The sequence below is a fragment of the Camellia sinensis genome, chromosome 2 (assembly GCF_055761805.1).
Source record: "Camellia sinensis isolate YWXY chromosome 2, ASM5576180v1, whole genome shotgun sequence".
In the NCBI taxonomy this organism is placed as follows: Eukaryota; Viridiplantae; Streptophyta; class Magnoliopsida; order Ericales; family Theaceae; genus Camellia; species Camellia sinensis.
Genome location: NC_138962.1, coordinates 80,673,807 through 80,691,981, shown reverse-complemented (window position 1 = coordinate 80,691,981; position 18,175 = coordinate 80,673,807). Strand labels below are relative to the sequence as shown.

At 33.4% G+C, this 18,175-nt stretch overlaps 1 pseudogene; it reads right to left on the bottom strand.

Moving 5' to 3' along the window:
* Nucleotides 1-3,035: 3,035 nt before the first annotated feature.
* LOC114282744 (putative linoleate 9S-lipoxygenase 5) lies at nt 3,036-16,270 on the bottom strand (annotated as a pseudogene).
* Between the last annotated feature and the right edge of the window lie 1,905 nt (nt 16,271-18,175).

The window sequence follows — 18,175 nt, the reverse complement described above, 5'->3', positions numbered from 1 at the left end:
ACAAAAACAATAAACAACAAAATTTGCCAAAAAACTAGTAGCGGTAAGGGAAAGCCACTAATCTACTCATAAATACGATTTGAAAAACAAGATCTCTACAACTGAAAAGAATTCAGCCCTACTGTCACCATCGACATCGTCCCTGACGCCGCTACCTTCTTGTAGATCAATCACCATCAAATGTTAGGGTTGAAGAAAAACAACACTTACAACATTAAGGGATGAGAGTTGAAAGAAAAGAAAACCATTTTAGGTATTGAAAATTCAAAAATCTATGCTAGAAATCGAGGGAGAAGCTCTCAAACTCCTTTCCCTAAGCATAAAAAATCCAGATCTTCACTTTAAAAATATTTTTACATCTCGTCGACTAGTTGATCGAAGGGATCAAAGAAGGGGATGGGACGAGGGAGATCAGGGATGGATAAGGTGCGACTGGTTAATCAAATGGATAGGAGTCACTTGTTGCAATGCCAGTTGCAATGTTGCAAATTGTAGATAAAAGAGAGAATTTGAAAAGGTAGAGTGAAAAAGAGAGAGATATGATCAATCCAGAATGAGGTATTAGTGTAACTTTACTATAAAATTCCTTAACATCAATCACAAAATATGTAACTTTGTCATAAATTAAAATAACAAAAAATGTCATAATCAAGTCACAAACTTTTGCAACATCAATTACAAAATTTTATACATTTTGTCATGCCAATTTATAGCAAGTTTACCCATTTTGTGATTGATATTATGAAATTTTATAATAAAATTATGTCAATTTGTAGTAGGGTTCATATGGTATGCACCGCTACGGAGATGCACAACATAGACTTTCCCTATGTAATAAGCTCACAATCCCAACCTCATACAGTTTTCAATCCACGTGCACATTTATTTTATAAACACAAAACCGAATGTCTCCCATGGGTGTGGGTCCCATATGATGTGGGTCACACATTCATGTGAGACATTTAATAAAAATTTTGAGGTATTCACAAAGTTAGCCAATCGTGCACTGCATCAAAATCACCTGTAATGCCTCAAATCGAGTTGGTTCAGACGGGTGAATCAGGTACATAAGAACATCTCCAATGCATGCTCCATATCTTCAAATATGGAGGATCATCTCCCAAAAACAACTCCAACCCATCCTTTATATCCTCCTCCCAAATAGAGGAGGATGAATTGATCCTTCAAATATAGAGGGAGGATGAAAAAATGGAGGATCACTCTAAAACACTATTCACTCTTTTTTTATCTTTAATTTTGTCTTTATAACTTAATATGTATATTCAATATTTATAAAATTAGTTTCATTAAAAAGATATTAACAATACCTTTAAAATGAGACCAATATTAATTATATTTAACAAAAAATTAAATAAAATAATTTAAATTTTGGAGAAAAATTGGGTAAAATTTGAAAGAAAAGTAAGAGAATATTCAAATTTTTGAAGAAATAGAGATGTATGATTGGAGTTGTCATAAATAATAAGATCCTCTAAACTCAATTTTTAAATAAAAAATATTATTTTGTTCCTCTATATCAGAGAAATAGAGATGTATGGGTTGGAGCTGCTCTAACAACCCTAATTGTTGTATAGTTGTACGTGGTTTGTACAATTGTTGTATAGATGCATAATTTAGGCTATTAAAGAAGTCAAATATAACATTAATCTTCTTCATCACAGGCTATTAAAGAAATCAAATACAACAATAATCTTCTTTATCATGATATTTTACGAATTTCCAATGAATTTAATTTGAAAGTAAAATGTTATAAATAAAATACAAACAAATTTTAAAACTCTATCATTGTTCGAACAATATTACCACGTCACTAGTACTTATAAATACAAACATTGATGTTTGTACTTTTTTCTCTAAGAAACAGCATTTTCTGAGCAAGTACAATTCTGAGTACTTGGAAGTTGAATCAATATAATAAATCATTGAATTTTATTTACGCACATGTGAAGTTGGATCCATCCAAAATAAGGGGAGAGAAGTTGAGGGTTGTTTGAGGGTTTTTCTGCGTCTCCTGCTCCGTCTACCCCTCGCTTTGAGGAAGGAAGACATGGCTTGGGCCCATAGAACATAGTTGGATCCATCCAAAATAACGGAAATGGGATGAGAGGTATCATGACGATCCATAATAATAGTTGAGTAGGGCTAAATTGATAGGGATAGATTTGTAGGAGCAAAATTAGGTAAAACAGAGTGCACCAGTGAGTCCGGAAGGTCGAAAATAGCTAGGAAAGGTGGGCTGCGTAGTGATGATGTCAGCAGGGTGAAAAATGATGTCAGCGGCGCACGTTAGCAGAATGGGCGTGCGGCGCACGGTATCAGAATGGCGCACGCGGGTGCACAATAGCGGAACGGCGCACGCGCGGCTCACGGTAGACGAATGGCGCACGTGGGTGCACGGTAGCAGGCGCGGCGCACGAAAAGGCAGGGTGGAAGGCGCATGAAGGCGCGTGTGCGCGTGGCAACGGAAGCAGAGACGCGTCGAGCAAAAGAGAGGCGCGTGAGAGCGCGTGTGAGGGTTTCTAGTGATGGGCTTGGTGCCGTTGGAATCGTAAGGAGATTCCGAGCAGTTTGGTGTAGTTCCACTGTGTACGGGACTAAACACCAAAGTGGAAGAATGCCAGAGTTGTATTTCTGTGCTCTGATACCATGAAAGATTGGTAGAGAGGGAGAGAAAAGAGACAGACTGAAAAGAAGGATTTGTATATACAATGTATGTTGTTGTATATCTGCTATACAAGAGAACAAGGTCTCTCTCTTTTATAGAGAGGAGAGGGAGACAATTAAGGACGAAGGCATAAGGCAATACATTACAATAATAGCAAAGTGACTTGTAAAGCTGAAGTTAGTGGGTGTACAGCTTTGTAAAGCTCTGAAGTTAGTGGGTGTACAGCTTTGCCTCCTTTACAGTTCCTAATGCACTGTGATGTGCATTTACAGACTAATGCATTATATATTATATGTATGTTAAGTATATTATATGTTAACAGTTCATATCTATAATATTTTCCTCAATTTTTGCCAGCTTCTCCCCAAATTTTTTAAAGGCCTCCAATGGTTTTGTGTCAGTTGTCCACTTAAGAGTCTCTCTGCCCAAGAGATACCTCATCCAAGGGATGCCTTGACAAAATCTCTATCAAGGAAACACCAATAAGAGTTTGCAACATGGCTGTAATTGTTTTCGAGAAAGCCTTTTCAGGGTTGGACTCGAGCTCCTCATATTCAAGAGTGCTCAGTTCAGGCATGAATCGACGACTAATGGTTGAGCGGTTTGGCATGTACGCTACATAAGGGTACTACCCAAAATTGACCATGGTGTGGAGAGCAAAAGCCACCCAAATGATGATGTGCAAGTGTTTATTGACTCTTTTAGAGTCTAGATTTTAGGCCATCATGGCTCGTGTTTCTTGTCACTATGCCCTTCCTCTCTTAATTCCTTCCACCAGCATTGGACTTCACAATCTTCATTAACCATTTCGTCATTCTTGTAGTAAAAATTGTAGTAGTCCTGAACCCAAGTTTCGATTGTTGAGCAAATTTTAAGTCCATCCACAACATAAGGGTAGTCTTGAATCAGTAACCTGAGGCCATGTGGACTGTTGTTGTCTTTACTGTCATTCCTCTAGATAAAGTAAAAAAGGAAGCAAGCTCTATTTACTTATTGCACATTGTGTAATAGCATTTGTCAAATTTTAATTCTAAAACTTTGATAGTGTCTTACTGAGTAGGGTTATTATTCTGTGAGTACGCATGTGTATATGGCAAGGAAATAGTGATTTACCTCTTAATGAGATTGACAGGAAATGCTTGCTCAGGGAAAATCCAGTTCTTATAGACTACAAATGACATTTCCATAGCATAATTCGTAGGCAAAACTGTTTTCTCAAGTAAACCACCAGCATTAATCAGGGTTTTGCCTGGTGAGTGCATTTATATTCCTTGTGTTGCAAAAGCCGGGATCCAAAAGCTTGTATATAGGGTGAAACACACTTAGTTGCCTATTTGTCGCAATCATAAATGGCTCAATCACTGCATGAGTATTCAACCTACCATCAAAATTAGAGGTATCGAATCCAAGGAATTAAAAAAAAATTGTAAAAGTTAGTTAGAGCCCAAATCCTACAAAACTGTGCATCATAAGCTTTGTTGTTTCACACAATGTTTTTAAAGGCGAAAGCGCAAGGCGAGGCGTTTTACCCTTGTTGAGGTGAGGCGTAAGCCTCGAGGCGTTGAGGCGTAAGCCTTTTGAATTTTGATTTTTTTAATTTTTATAAAATGTAAAATTAATTAAATATAGCATAAAAAGAATAAAAAAAATAAGAATTGCCAAATAAATTTTTTAAAGGCCATTCTAAGCATATAACCAAAATTAATTAATTATTTCAAGTATTATAAGTACTATAATAAAAAAATAACTTAAGTCATGGTCAAAAACTTAAATTCCAATTGTTCAATAAACAAAATAACTTAAAACTCTAATACTCTATGAACAAAGCAATAAATAAATAATAGGTCACTCTCAGTCATCCTCATTAATATTGTCATCATCTTCGTCCGCTATATCTATAATGGGATAAGTTCCATCATCTATTCCACCAACTTCTTCCGACTCCATGTCTTCATCCGCAAGGGTGCATCTTGCTGCCTTGCCTTTTCCTCTATCATTTCCTATACAAGAAATAGGATTTCAAATTAATTAAATAGGCACATATAATAATATATATGCAACTAGTGCATAATTGTTTAACAACTTACTTGAACCTTCACCAACTTTTCTTTTCTTCGCATTCGAAGATGAGTCAACATTAATCGTAGTCGTAGTTGATCGATTCTCTGCACTTCTATCATATGTAGTGATAGGCACATTCACAAACATTTATATATATACCAGTGACTGATGAGCTGATGGTAGCCGAAGTCATTGACTGCAATGTATGCTTTAGCCAACAGCCAAATGAAACTCTCAACACCGTGTTCAGATGGGGTGTACACTTTGCTTATGGCACCAAATTGATCTACTTGTGGATATGGCAAGCTTAATTCAATCGCTAGAGGCTTCAAAGTCCCATCATTTTGCAAGAAAATGAGAGTCCTTGTAGCCTAAATCTTCGTGGGTTCTGATGAGTCTAATGTACAAGGGGAGTCCTTGTTAATCCACTCTACGTATGACATTAAAGCATCATGGTGATGTAATATGAAGAGCATGTTGTTTTCTATTGCCTATACAAAAAATGCTTGTCAAAATTATGGTTTACTATACTGTACAATGTCTGTGAGACTTGGTTCCATTTTGATCATATATATGTATCAGTACAACATTTCATAATTTAGATGTTAGGGTTAATTACACTAATGGTCTTCAAAATATTTGTCTTGTGTTATTTTTGGTCCACTAATGTTTTAAATATGCCAATTTGGTCCCCAACTATTAATTTTGTTACTAAATGGTCCCTACTTCCATTTGTGTCTACAATTGATAACAAAAGTAATGGTATTTTCGTCAAACCACATTTAAGAAGCAGAAAAATGAGAAGAAAAAAAGTTCCCAATGTATGTAATTTGTTTCATTTTGGTCTCTAGTGTTTTCAATTTAGTCCTCAACTTATTCAATGTCACAGGTAGTTTGACAAAAACACCCTTATTTCTGTTATAAATTGTAGACGGAAATAGAGGTAAGACCATTTAGTAACAAAATTAATACATTGGGGACCAAATTGATACATTTGAAATATCGAGGACCAAAATAGCACAAGACGCATATTTTGGGGACTAAAAATATAGTTAACCCTAGATGTTATGATTCGTGAATGCTACTTACCTCTTCTACTGTCAACCCATCAGGGTTGTTCTTTATGTGATCCCTAGTTATTGAACTATTTTGATTGCCATAGACTTTAGGATCTAGGTTGCTTGCTAGAGGGAATTCCTACAAATACAAAAAAGATTTAGGCCAAGTTTGGGGATTTTAAAAAAAGTCAAAAAGCCAAAAAGTTACTCAAAAAGTTAAAAAGTTAACACTATTCACCAAAAGTCAACAATTACGGCTGCACAACTCCCAATTCAAATTTTTCCTTACAAATCAATTTTTACAATTTTTTATTACACATTTTTCAATAAAAAGTCAAAAAGTTAACCCAAACATCCATATTTTCAATCTCAATTTTTTAGTCCAAAAAGACAAAAAGTGCACTTTTTTAGTCTTCCCAAACTTGGCCTTAGTGAATCATGTAACTGAAGGCCATCAAAAGCATAATTTTTCTGTTTAGTTGTTTAGAAAACAGGGAAGGAAAAAAACAAAAAAAGTTCGTTCATAACATTAAGGTCCAGTTTACTTGGAGACAACAAATTATGACAAGGTTGAGTCTAGCTAACATTTCTCTAGCAAATTCTTCATCTGTCCTCCATACAGTCTTATCCTCTGTTCCAAGACCATGAAAATATTGTATGATTAAATGAAATTTCAAGTTCATGAAAGGAAACATGTAAATACTTATGGTCCCCCAAGTTGCACAGACACAACTCAACATGATATGCCTATTACACCTTAAAATTTATATTTTTATACATTTATTATATGTCAAATATATGAATAGTTCACTCAAGGTGGGAAAAAAATTATAATTAAAAAGCCATAAACATCTCATTATAGAACATCGGATTCTATATGATATGTTCATTTTATAAATGCTTCAAAATATATTTAAAGTGCACAAATAGCATTATGCAAAATGAACATGTTACTATGAATGAACAGTGTTTGTGCTGCTTAGATGGTCCACAAAATATGGGTTATATGCCATTTTGGTCTTCCAGACTTCAATTTGTTGATTTCATCTTTAAAATATTCAATTTGAACTATGCATTACATGTCAATTTGATCTTCCAATTTCAGTTTTACTGATTTCATCCTCAAATTGAAAAAAAAAAATTGTTAACGAAATATAATGAAATGCAGCTATAATCCATAAAGTATGAGTTATGTGTTACTTTGGCCCCAAAAATTTTAATTTGGTCCCTAAACATTAATGAAGAAGATGTAACATTCAAATAATAAATTGTAGGAAGAAAATTGACAAAACAAAAATTAGAGGACCAAAGTGGCAGGTGTTTCTAATTACACACCACCATTCTTCTCAATACACATCATATACATTATGATTTTTAAAAATTTTCTCATGATCCCACACAATCCCCATAATACCCTTATCTTCAACATCCAAACCCTAACCCTAACCCTAATTCATCAATAACCACTCTAACTATCACCCACCACCGCCACTACCACCAACCACCACCACTACCCTCTCATTCCCCAAAATGCTGTCTCTTCCCTCCCCTTTCAGATTGTGAAGAGAGAGAGAAAGAAAGAGACTCAACCGCAAAGGTAAAGATTGAGTCTGTTGTTGCTATCATCCTCTACCTTTTTTTTTCTTTTTTATGTGAGAGAGTTATGTCTAATTATATTATTTGAATTATGTATAAATAGAATAAGTGATATGTATATATAATACCTTCAATTATTTGTGGGGTTGGGAATTTGAAGTATCCCTCATCATCAGTCCTTAGAATTGTCTTGAGAATTTGGAAGGGAATTGTAATGTCAAGTGAAGGGCCTTGAGGCAGCTTGATTCCTCCACCATAAAGGTTCAGAGTATCTTGGAAGGAGTCAAACTCTTTAATTCCATACCATCGAGCCTTAAATTTAGGGACCAAGGAGTTTAAATATGGATTTTATTACATAAGCTAAGAAATCCAACGTCTTCAACTGTCCAAATTGTTCATCTCTTGGAACATAAATGTTTAAACTCATTCCAGGTGGTAGCCTGCTCTCTGAATTTGGATCTTCTTGTTTTCTATATTCAACTAATGGTGTTGGTGTTTCTCACGGAAGATATGTCTATAACAAAAGTTTTTATTAAATCAACACATACATGTTGAATTTATTGTACGAACTTAAAAAAAAAGAGAAGGAAATGTATCATGTGATTGATTTGATTTTTTAAACACACAACTTTGAAGAAAACTATATGACGGTTCTGGGATAAATCTATGTGGTGCTTTAATTTATTTTTTTGAAGGGTAAATTATAGTGGTAGTCCTTGTAATTTGTTTTTTTTCATTTTGGTTCATGTTGTTTTAATTTTCTCAATTTTATCTCTTAATTTTAAGAATTGTATCAAATTAGTCCAATAAATAAAGGCAGTTAAGTTTGATGGACGGATAATTGTCACGACCCAAACCCGGCCCTATGGGTTTAGCACCGTAACCGGCCAGTAATCCGAGATTACCGTAGGCCTGCTTAACAGTAGTACAGTAAAACAGAGTACAGGGCCTGGCGGAAGCCAATACAGTAAATGAATAATGTCCATTGAGCTGTGACAGTCTGCATGCCAAAAATTTTTTTCATGCATTCACATATACAAACAGTACCGTCTATACAAAATTTACAGTCACACAGTACAGGGACCTAATCCCTTGATAGCAGTACGGTTAGCAGCTAACAGTCTATACAGTAATCCAAACAGTATGGAGACAGACGGGGGGAAAACAAGACACCCCAAAGCCATAGCATGGCAACTCGGAACCTCGCAGTGAGGCACAAAGGCTGGCTTGACAAAACTGGAGTCTAACCCACGCTCCTAGCTCCGATCTGGTGGCTGAGCACCTACATATATATATAAACAGTGAGCTAAAGCCTAGTGAATAACATAATGCGTAAAGGGGTTATGAATGAAATGTCCTTACAGTAATGAAATCAGTTCATTAAACAATACTTCAGTCTTTCAGTCAGAACAGTTATTCAGTCATATGTGGTACATCCATTAGCATAGCAGTAAACAGTAGGTCTTAAAGACCGAACAGTAATGATGGCCATCAGTCAGTAAACAGTAGTGGTTCCACGAGAGAACCGACAGAGATCTCTGTAACAGTAACAGTCAGTAACAGTAGTTGCTAAGGATGCCACAATACAGTTCAGAACAGAGGACATACATTCATTCAATTAACAGTAACAGTTCCGAGAGCAGTACAGTTCAATTGTTCAGAAAATAATCATTTTGAACATATTTTTACACAGTTGTTACTCACAGAGTTTGGGTTACAGTATGCTAGAGCGTGCCTCCCCAGTCACCAACCCTACACAGTTCACAGGTTGAACACACACTAAGCTACACAGTTGGGAAAGATAACAACTTAAACCCTAATTTGCCTCGGTGTGTTCTACATCTATATCCTCAATAAGATGCCTTAAACTAGGTCTAAGAATGCCTAGAATGGGGTGAGGGTGCAAAGATGTGATCAGAAAACAGTCTCGGAGTTTCAGAAAAACAGAGTCCCGCTCGAGCGCATGTTTCCCCGCTCGAGCGGACATGCAACAAAGGTACACGCTCGAGCGTAAACTTTTCCGCTCGAGCGTACTGTAAAAGTACTGGATGGGTGAAATCTCCGCTCGACGCCCGCTCGAGCTTGAGACATGACTCCGCTCGAGCGCCCAATCCTCCGCTCGAGTGGACTGTAAAACAGTGCAGAGATACTGGATGCTGGAATTCCACGCTCGAGCGGCGATTCCCCCGCTCGAGCGGAAATGCGCAATCTGGAAATTCTAGATTGCACCTCCAAGCCAAAAACCAAGTTCAAAGGCATCAAAACCGATCCTCTTGGGCCCATTTTCTGGAAAACATTTATAAACACATAGAATAACATGTTTCAAAGCTCAATTTTAAGAAATCAAAGGCCAAGGGTGTTTAATTCAAACTCAATTTAAACCAATTTCATGAACAATATGAACATACAAACATGCATGTATTCAAATCATTTTGAAGTTCCAATTTGATGCTCTAAGGAGCCAATTGATCCAAAAACAAGTTGAAAACATGGACCATTACAAAATTATGAACATGCATGCACCATTTTACCATGAATTCAACTCAAAACTCCTTAATTCAAACATGCATGCATGAAATGAAGCTATAATTCCACATTCTTGAACCAAATCATGACTTAGTTCTACAATGAAGTATGAATCATGCAAGAACTAGCTCAATAACCACAAGAAGAAGATGAGTTTCCGACCTTAGTCTTGTATTCAAGGTTTAGGAGTCTAAAGTAGCAATCTACCCTTCAAGTTCTTCAATTAGCAAGCAAAACTCAAGATGGAAGACAAGTTCTCTCACTCTCTCCCTCTCTTGGTCGGCTAGAGCAAGAAAAGGCTGAGGAAAATGTGTTATGTGGTCAAGTGTAAGGCTCAAATATGTTATATTGAGTGGGCCACTAAGGGTGGCAATTCTGTAATTAAGCCTAACTCTTTAATTAGCTTATTTAATCTAATTCAAGCATACCTAATCAGTTTTCAGATAAAAATACCATAAAATTACATTAATTATGAGGATCATAAAACATTAATCCATTCCCAGTTCGGCCGCCGATAAGGCCTTCAATTAGCAGTTTAAACACTAAAATATGAACAGATCAAATAATTAATCGAACAGATAGAATGCAATTCAAACAGATGTATTCATTCAATTCAGTTTCAATTTTGGTCAGGCAGTTCAGTACTTTTAATCAGTCCAATTATCAGTCATAATCAATTCAGTTTAACGGTAATCGATGTTTATCGTAATTAATCAGTCATTAATCGGCAAACAGTATGAGGGTTGTTACAATAATCATATGATTTTTCAATTTGATCCCTGTAGTTTACAGGATGTATCAATTTAGTTCATGTTGTTTTGACTTTCCTATAAACTACAGGGACCAAATTGAAACATCATTTGATTTTCCGTCCATCAAACTTAACCGCCGTTATTTATTGGACTAATATGACACAATCCGTAAAATTAAGGGACACAAATTGAGCAAATTAAAACAACGGGAACCAAAATAAAAAAACGATTAAACTACAGGGACCATTTATGTAATTTACCATTTTTTATTGTTTGAAATACTAGTGCCTATCACTTTTATGTTTGTTTTTTGGAGACAATTGGACAAGTGCCATATAAATAAATGGCGTGGAGTATTGGTCCAAAACCTCTAAATAACTTTGAGAGTACACTACACTATTAGTTTTTGTAATTTAAGTAAATTGTAGCTTTAGTCTCTATAGCTTCAATTTAAATCCTACATTTTCAATTTTGTTACAATGTAGTCGCTCTGTTATTTACTGTTAGAATTTTGAACAAAAAAATGCCACGTACAAAACTAGAGGACCGAAGGGAAATTCAAAACGGGATTAAGTTTTTCTGATGTTGTCCATCTCAACTTTTATCTGTACAAATTAGAAAGAGTAGAAAAGTCACAAGATCTGTTGAAGATATTCATAAAGTAGAGAGAGAAAGCAAAAGACAGAGTGGGAAGTGAGAGAGAGAGAGAGAAATAAGCAACTTCGTTCTGGTCATCACCGCAATAGACGTCCTTCAGGATTATCTTCATCGTTGTTGTCCACTTCATCAACCTTTATATCCAAATCCATGCAACAGATCAACAAATCTGTCGTGATCCCTATGCCTCTCCTACTTCTACCATAATAATCGACGTAAACCCCTATAATCGATGGTATCCTTGACGAAGCTCACACTCGCAATTTTTGCATCACAGAGTGTCGAAGGTCTTATTGACCGCCATTAAGCACTTTCATTTTGCTTCTACCGTCAAGTCTCCGTCGAGCACCACCATTTCACGGTGGCACAGAGATAATAGCAAAAATGACGGTGTTCGAGCGGTGAAAGTGAAAGATATCCTACGGTTGAGATTGTTCAGGGACTTGGTAGGTGAGGAAGTTCAAGCATTGGATTTGTGCTCATCAAGGAGTAAAAATCCCAAAGGGAGTTGAAACCTCTGAATGAAGTCGTCGACGACCTCCACCATTGTGAAATCGGAGGCTCTAAAAATCTCATCGATAGCTTCAGAAAAGTTCCAGATCTAGAGTCTATGTTATGTTTGGTATTCTATGTTATGTTTTACGTTACGACAGCAGATGATGATGATAATGAGTAGATTCAATTGTTAATGAAAGAAATTGGTAGATTCAGATATGTTCAAAAAGGTAGATCTGTTCAAGAAAGGCAGATCTGTTCAAAAAATTGAATAGATGGGTTGGTATAAGTTCAAAAAATTAAATAGACAAAAAAGAAGAAGATTTTAATAGATTCTTGTAACTAAAAAAATAATTTGCACAAATAGATACAAATCTGTTAAAAAATAGCATATATCTATTCAAAATGATGAAGATATTTCAACAGCTAGTGGACTTGTGGAGAAAGATATATAGAGAGAAAGAGAGAGTGTTGGGTTTTGAAAAGATAACAAATAGTTTTTTTTTTTTTTGTAAAAGATAATTTCAACAGGTAGATTTTTTGTAAAAGATAATTTCAACAGATAGATTTTGAATAGATAACAATTTTGAGATTTTAAATAGATAACAATTTTGAACAGATAGAAATTTCAACAGATAGACTTTTTGAACAAATAATTTCAACATAAATATTGACAAATAGATTTTTTTGAACAATTTGAAAAAATAGGTTAAAAAAATTCAACATAAAAGGGTAAAACTGAAAAGAAAATGTCTTTGAAAACAATTAAAATGACTTCTCACTAGGGGTGGGCACGAGTTGGTTGTGGCCACGGAACCTTCAATCCGCCATCCATCCGCCAGATTGGCAGATTGGAGAAAATCAATCTGCATTCATTCGGCAATCCGATAGATGTGGATTGAGCGGATTGGCGGATGGATGCGAATCGATTTGGCGGTTTAAAATTTTATAAATTTTCAACATGATTCAATTATGCACTTCCTCAAAAAAAAAAAAAAAAAAAAAAAAAGCACTACAATCAATGACTTAAAAAAGTATTACAATCACTACATGCCTCATCTAAAGAAAGAAAGCTCGAAACTTTAGAATATTACAATCACTGCATGCCTCATCCACACAAAGTATTAAAATCTATAGTTCTTAAATATAAAAACAATTCCAACCACCAAAACCATGAACAGAGTAGTAGTAAAGATTGTATACCTTTGTATTATTACATTTATGTCTGTTTTTGAAAATAAAAACCAATCAACATATATCATCTTTTTTATTTAGTATTTTTATAGTTAAATTTAAAAACCAAAAAAATATAGATAAATAATATATTTATTTTTTTCAATTTAAAAAATATATTGAAGTTGAAAACTCTTTCTAACATAATATTTAAACTCTTTTTCAATTCAAAATATAAACAGAATATCTAAACAAATTGAAAACACAAAGTCTTACAAAATACTAGAGGTGCTCGCGGTTTGGCAGTTCAGTTGTAGCCAAAAGAATCTCAAATCTACCATCCGTCCAAAACTAGGCGGATTGGAAAAAATCAATCCACAACCGTCCGCTTGTTATAACGCATCCATCCAAAATGCGGCAGATCAATATATCCATTGCTCACCCCTACTTCTCACCACAATATTTGACAAAATGTATACTTCTCACCAAAAACAATTACTCAGTAGGCCTAACGACTCACACGATCCTCAAATTGAATTTATTGGAATTTTCTCATTATAAATTTATTTTAATAATAAATTAGAAAAAGGCATTTCCATAAATAAATGGATTTATTACACTTTATGCACTTAAGCTATCGTCAAATTGTCTATTTAGTCCATGAACTATCAATTGTGTCTATTAAGTACCTAAAATATATAAATAAAAGTTTATTTAGTCTCTAAACTATCAATTGAATCCATCAAGTCTATTTAATTCAAACTTATTTAGTCCCTAAAAAGATTATAAAAAATATAAGCCTATAAATATTATAAATTAGTAAAAAACACGATCTATTTAAAATTTTATTTTTAAAAAAAAATTAAAATTTTATTTTGTCTTTAAAAAGTGGGCATCAATCTATAAAATGAATTTTCTTAACAATAAGGGTAATTATCTATAATATTTTCTTATTTATCTTTTACAATGGATACGTGCTGGCCTTTATCCAGTATTATATGTGAGATTTTCGTTTATAATTTCTAATTGATTATTTTTAAGTTTTTCGCAAAGTTCTTTTTATTACTTAATTAATGTATTATTTTGTTTTATTACTATTTGTAGAGAAGTGTTATTATTTGAATTATATAATTCTACTTCTTCAGTATATCTAATATTTATATAATTTATTGAAAAAATTAAAAAATCAGACTCTAATATTAATTTAAACACACGGTGAAATAAAATACCTTTCAAAGACAAAATAAAAATTTAAATAATTTTTCTATAATAAAATCTTAATTGGGAAGAGTCTTTTACTAATTTATAATACGTATGGACATATATTTTATTTTTGTAATTATTTTAAGAATTAAATAAGTTTAAATTAAATATTGTAGAAACTTGATAGATGTTTTGAGAAGTGCTTTTTTTGGCTTTTATCTTTTGGCTAATTTTCATTTTTAGTGAACTTTTTTTTAAAAGTTTCAAAAAACTTTAGGTTTTTTAGATTCAACTTGACAAGACAAATCAAAAAATTATAATTTTTTTTTAAAATCCAAAAAAATCTAAAAAAGAAAAAAATAGGCCAAAATAAGTAATCTTTTTTTGTTTATTTTTGTCTTTAATGTTTTTTTTTAAAATATATTTTTAAAAAATATATTTTTTAGTTTCGTCTCAACAAGATGAACTGGAAAAGTAAAAAATTTTGACATAATTTTGAAAAAAATATCACTAAAGATAAAAAAAATTCAAAAAAAGAAGTGACTTTTTTCTTGTTGCCAAAATGGAGATTTACATTGTATTTGATTGGGGGATTTGAGAAGGGATGTAGAAAGGAAAAGAGAAAAGGTAGGTGAAATGTGAATAAAATATACTTACATTTCACTTAATTTTACATACATTTTCTCTTTTCCTTTTGAAATTCCTTCATAAATCTCCCGACCAAACACAACATTTGAGGGTGTTTAGAAAGAGGGTTGGGTTAAAATAGCCTTCTAAAAGATAAAATAAGCTAAAATTGACTACTAAAAAAAAAATAGGCTAAAATAATAAGACAAAATATTAGATCTAATCCATAATCATTTCATTTTTTCTCTCACAACTATCAAATCAATTAAAAAAAAATTCAACCATCTTCCCAAATACAACTATTTTAGCCAAATTAAAACATCCAAAAAACCAAATAAAATAGAGTAAACTACACCGACACCCCTTGAGATTTGTCTTTTATACAAATAACCCTCTCACGTTTTGAAAATTGCATTCTCCTCCCAAAGGATTAAACTTCAATTATAACTTAATCCTTCTATTAGTCAACCATTAAGTCAACTAACAGAAAAAACTAATATAATAAATTAATTTTTTAAAATGCTTATTTTACTCTTATTAAAAAATATTTTTTTTAAAAAAATTACTGGATGAGTAAAGAAAATCTGTAAGGAATTATAAAAAATCATTTAATACTAATACATTTATTGTTATACTATTAAACATTTAGCTAATGTTATAGTACACAAGTTTTTATGTTGTTAATTATCACAAATATTATAATTAGATACTTTTCAATTATAACTAAAAAAAAAATAGTTATAATTAAACACCGCATAAGGCATAACTAAATACCTTTTAAATCATAACCAAAATAATTTTATAATCAATAATTATAATTAACACCGTAATTAATCATAACCACAGACCATGATTGGGTCATATAAAATTTTCTAAACTATGAATTGTTTGTCAATTTTATACATGCAAATAAGGGTAAAATAGGCATTTTAAAAATTAATTTCTTATATTAATTTTTTCCATTAGTTGACTTAACGGAATGATTGAATTTTAATAAAAGTTTAAATTTTAGGGAGGGGATGCAATTTTTAGAACGTCCAGAAATATTTATATTAAAGACAAATCTCAAAAGGTTTTAATGTCATTTACCAATAAAATAACATACTTATTAGAATAGCTAATGAGTAATATTCCCTGACGGATATATTAGAATAGCTTATCTACATATCCATTTCTATGAATAAAAAATATAATAAAATAAAACAACATACTTCCCAAACAAGGCGTTATACACTTTGCCCCCTAAAAAATTTAACCGTGGCTTTTTCTATCCAAACAGCCTCACCATTACCTCCGCCCGTGTAGCACAAACCAGAGCCAAAGTCATCGGAAAATATGGTGACCTCGTTGCAAATACCGATGGCGGCTTTAATCCCTTCTTCATCATCTTCATCACCATCCTTGAGATGTCGGTCCACTAAGACACTCTGTTCCATTAATAGCAGAAACGGTGCTCAAATTCCAATGCCTCCAGTGAACCCTAAGGATCCATTTTTGTCAAAGCTCACTTCGGTCGCTATAACTTTTTCGGAAAAGCTCCTGTTGGCTGTATAATTTGTAAAAGCCAATCACAAGTCAACACGTGGCACGAAAAGAGCAATTTAGGGAATTAATACAAGTTGCCAATCAAAGTCAGGCACGTGTCAGTCCGTATTGGTAATAATGGATCTGTGTAGCACTAGAACAGTCGAAGGATACAAGGTAATGTGGCCTAACGGTTACTCACAAAGTTTAAATTCAAAATTAGGAAGGAAGCCTAACTGCAAGAGTGGCGTAGTGGGATTGATTGTGAGAGAACATGTTCAGCAATCATGGGAGGACATTTCGACAATTGAAAGTCCACTTCGACGGTTATCATTGAAAAGTATAAATAGCAGAGAAGGCCCCAGACTGAAGGATCCAGACTTAGATCAAAAAATCAGTTTATTTACTTCTTCGTTTTTCCTTCCAGTTTTTATAGTTCTTTACATTTCTGCACTTCAATTCCTGTAATGCACTTCGTTTCCTAGGAGTAGTTTCAAATAGCTTGTTACTGTAAACCTCTACGAGACTGGGTCAGATCATTGTAAGTTTTCATTTACTTAATGAAATTCAGATTCTGAAATTGTTCTTCACTTGTTATTATTTACTAAATTCTCCTAAACAAACCACTAGTAAAAGTCCTTTTCATTGAGGCTAAGAGAACTAAAACACAATCTTCTGATAATTGGTTAGCAATTAATATTCTGTAAAGACTAATTGATCGTTGCTGGTATGCTTAAAATTACATTATTAACCTTCGAAGGCCAAAAAAGCCAACAGCTCCTCAATCGGCCTTCGAACTCCGATTCGCCTCCGTATTGGACATATTTGACTCTCCCAAGCTCATGGCTACTCTTGCCCAAGTACTGTATTTTCACTTCTTAATAGCATATATATATATATATATATAAGCACTTCTATGCATAATATATATGTAGATATTTGTTCATTTATGTATGATTGTTGTGACTTGTACTTGCAGTTTTTGCCTACAAAGTTGGTTTGATTTGGTGCAGTTAGTCTTTACATTTTGTCGTCGTTGGGTCATTTTAATCCCTACAGTTTCAATTGACTTAATTTTGGATTTTATGTCAGCCGACCCCATTTGATGGTTGGTTTGGTTTGAAATTTTAGATTTTATGTCAATTTGATTCAATTGATTGGGTCTTTGGTAGGAAATTTTTACTGAATTGATTGAGGTTATGTCATTGAATTGATCAAGTTTACAATTTTATACTTAAAAGTATGACACGTGTCAAAAAATGCTAGCAATTGGAATCAATTGGACTAATTTGAGATAACGTCCAAAATTTAGGGTCCAAATCGATCAAGGGACTAAAATGCCACAAGAACCAAAAGACATAAACTAATAGTGTAATTTGCCCATTTATCTATGAGCAATGATATACAAAAAAATTTCATATAAAATGATATGGCTAAATGGGAAAGTGATTTGCAAATATAAAATTCATACAAAAAAACACATGCAAAATGACGTGTCAATGGTAGTTGTGAAATTACAGGGACAATATTGAGTGTTTTGATTTGAAAATGAAAGGACCACAAGATGCCCAACTCATTCTATATATGAATTCTTTGTACAAATATTCTGTTTGTATATTATTACCCGACTAAACGAGGACCCTTCATTTTAAAACAAAACACCATCACAATGACTTACATTTATTAAAATGGTACTGTCATATCATTCTTGTAATGTTTTCTATATGAAGTTTATGCATGAATTGAGTTTTATTTTATATGTATGTGTGAATGGTTGATGAGCAATGAAATGCATTACGCACTTTCCTTTCACTCAA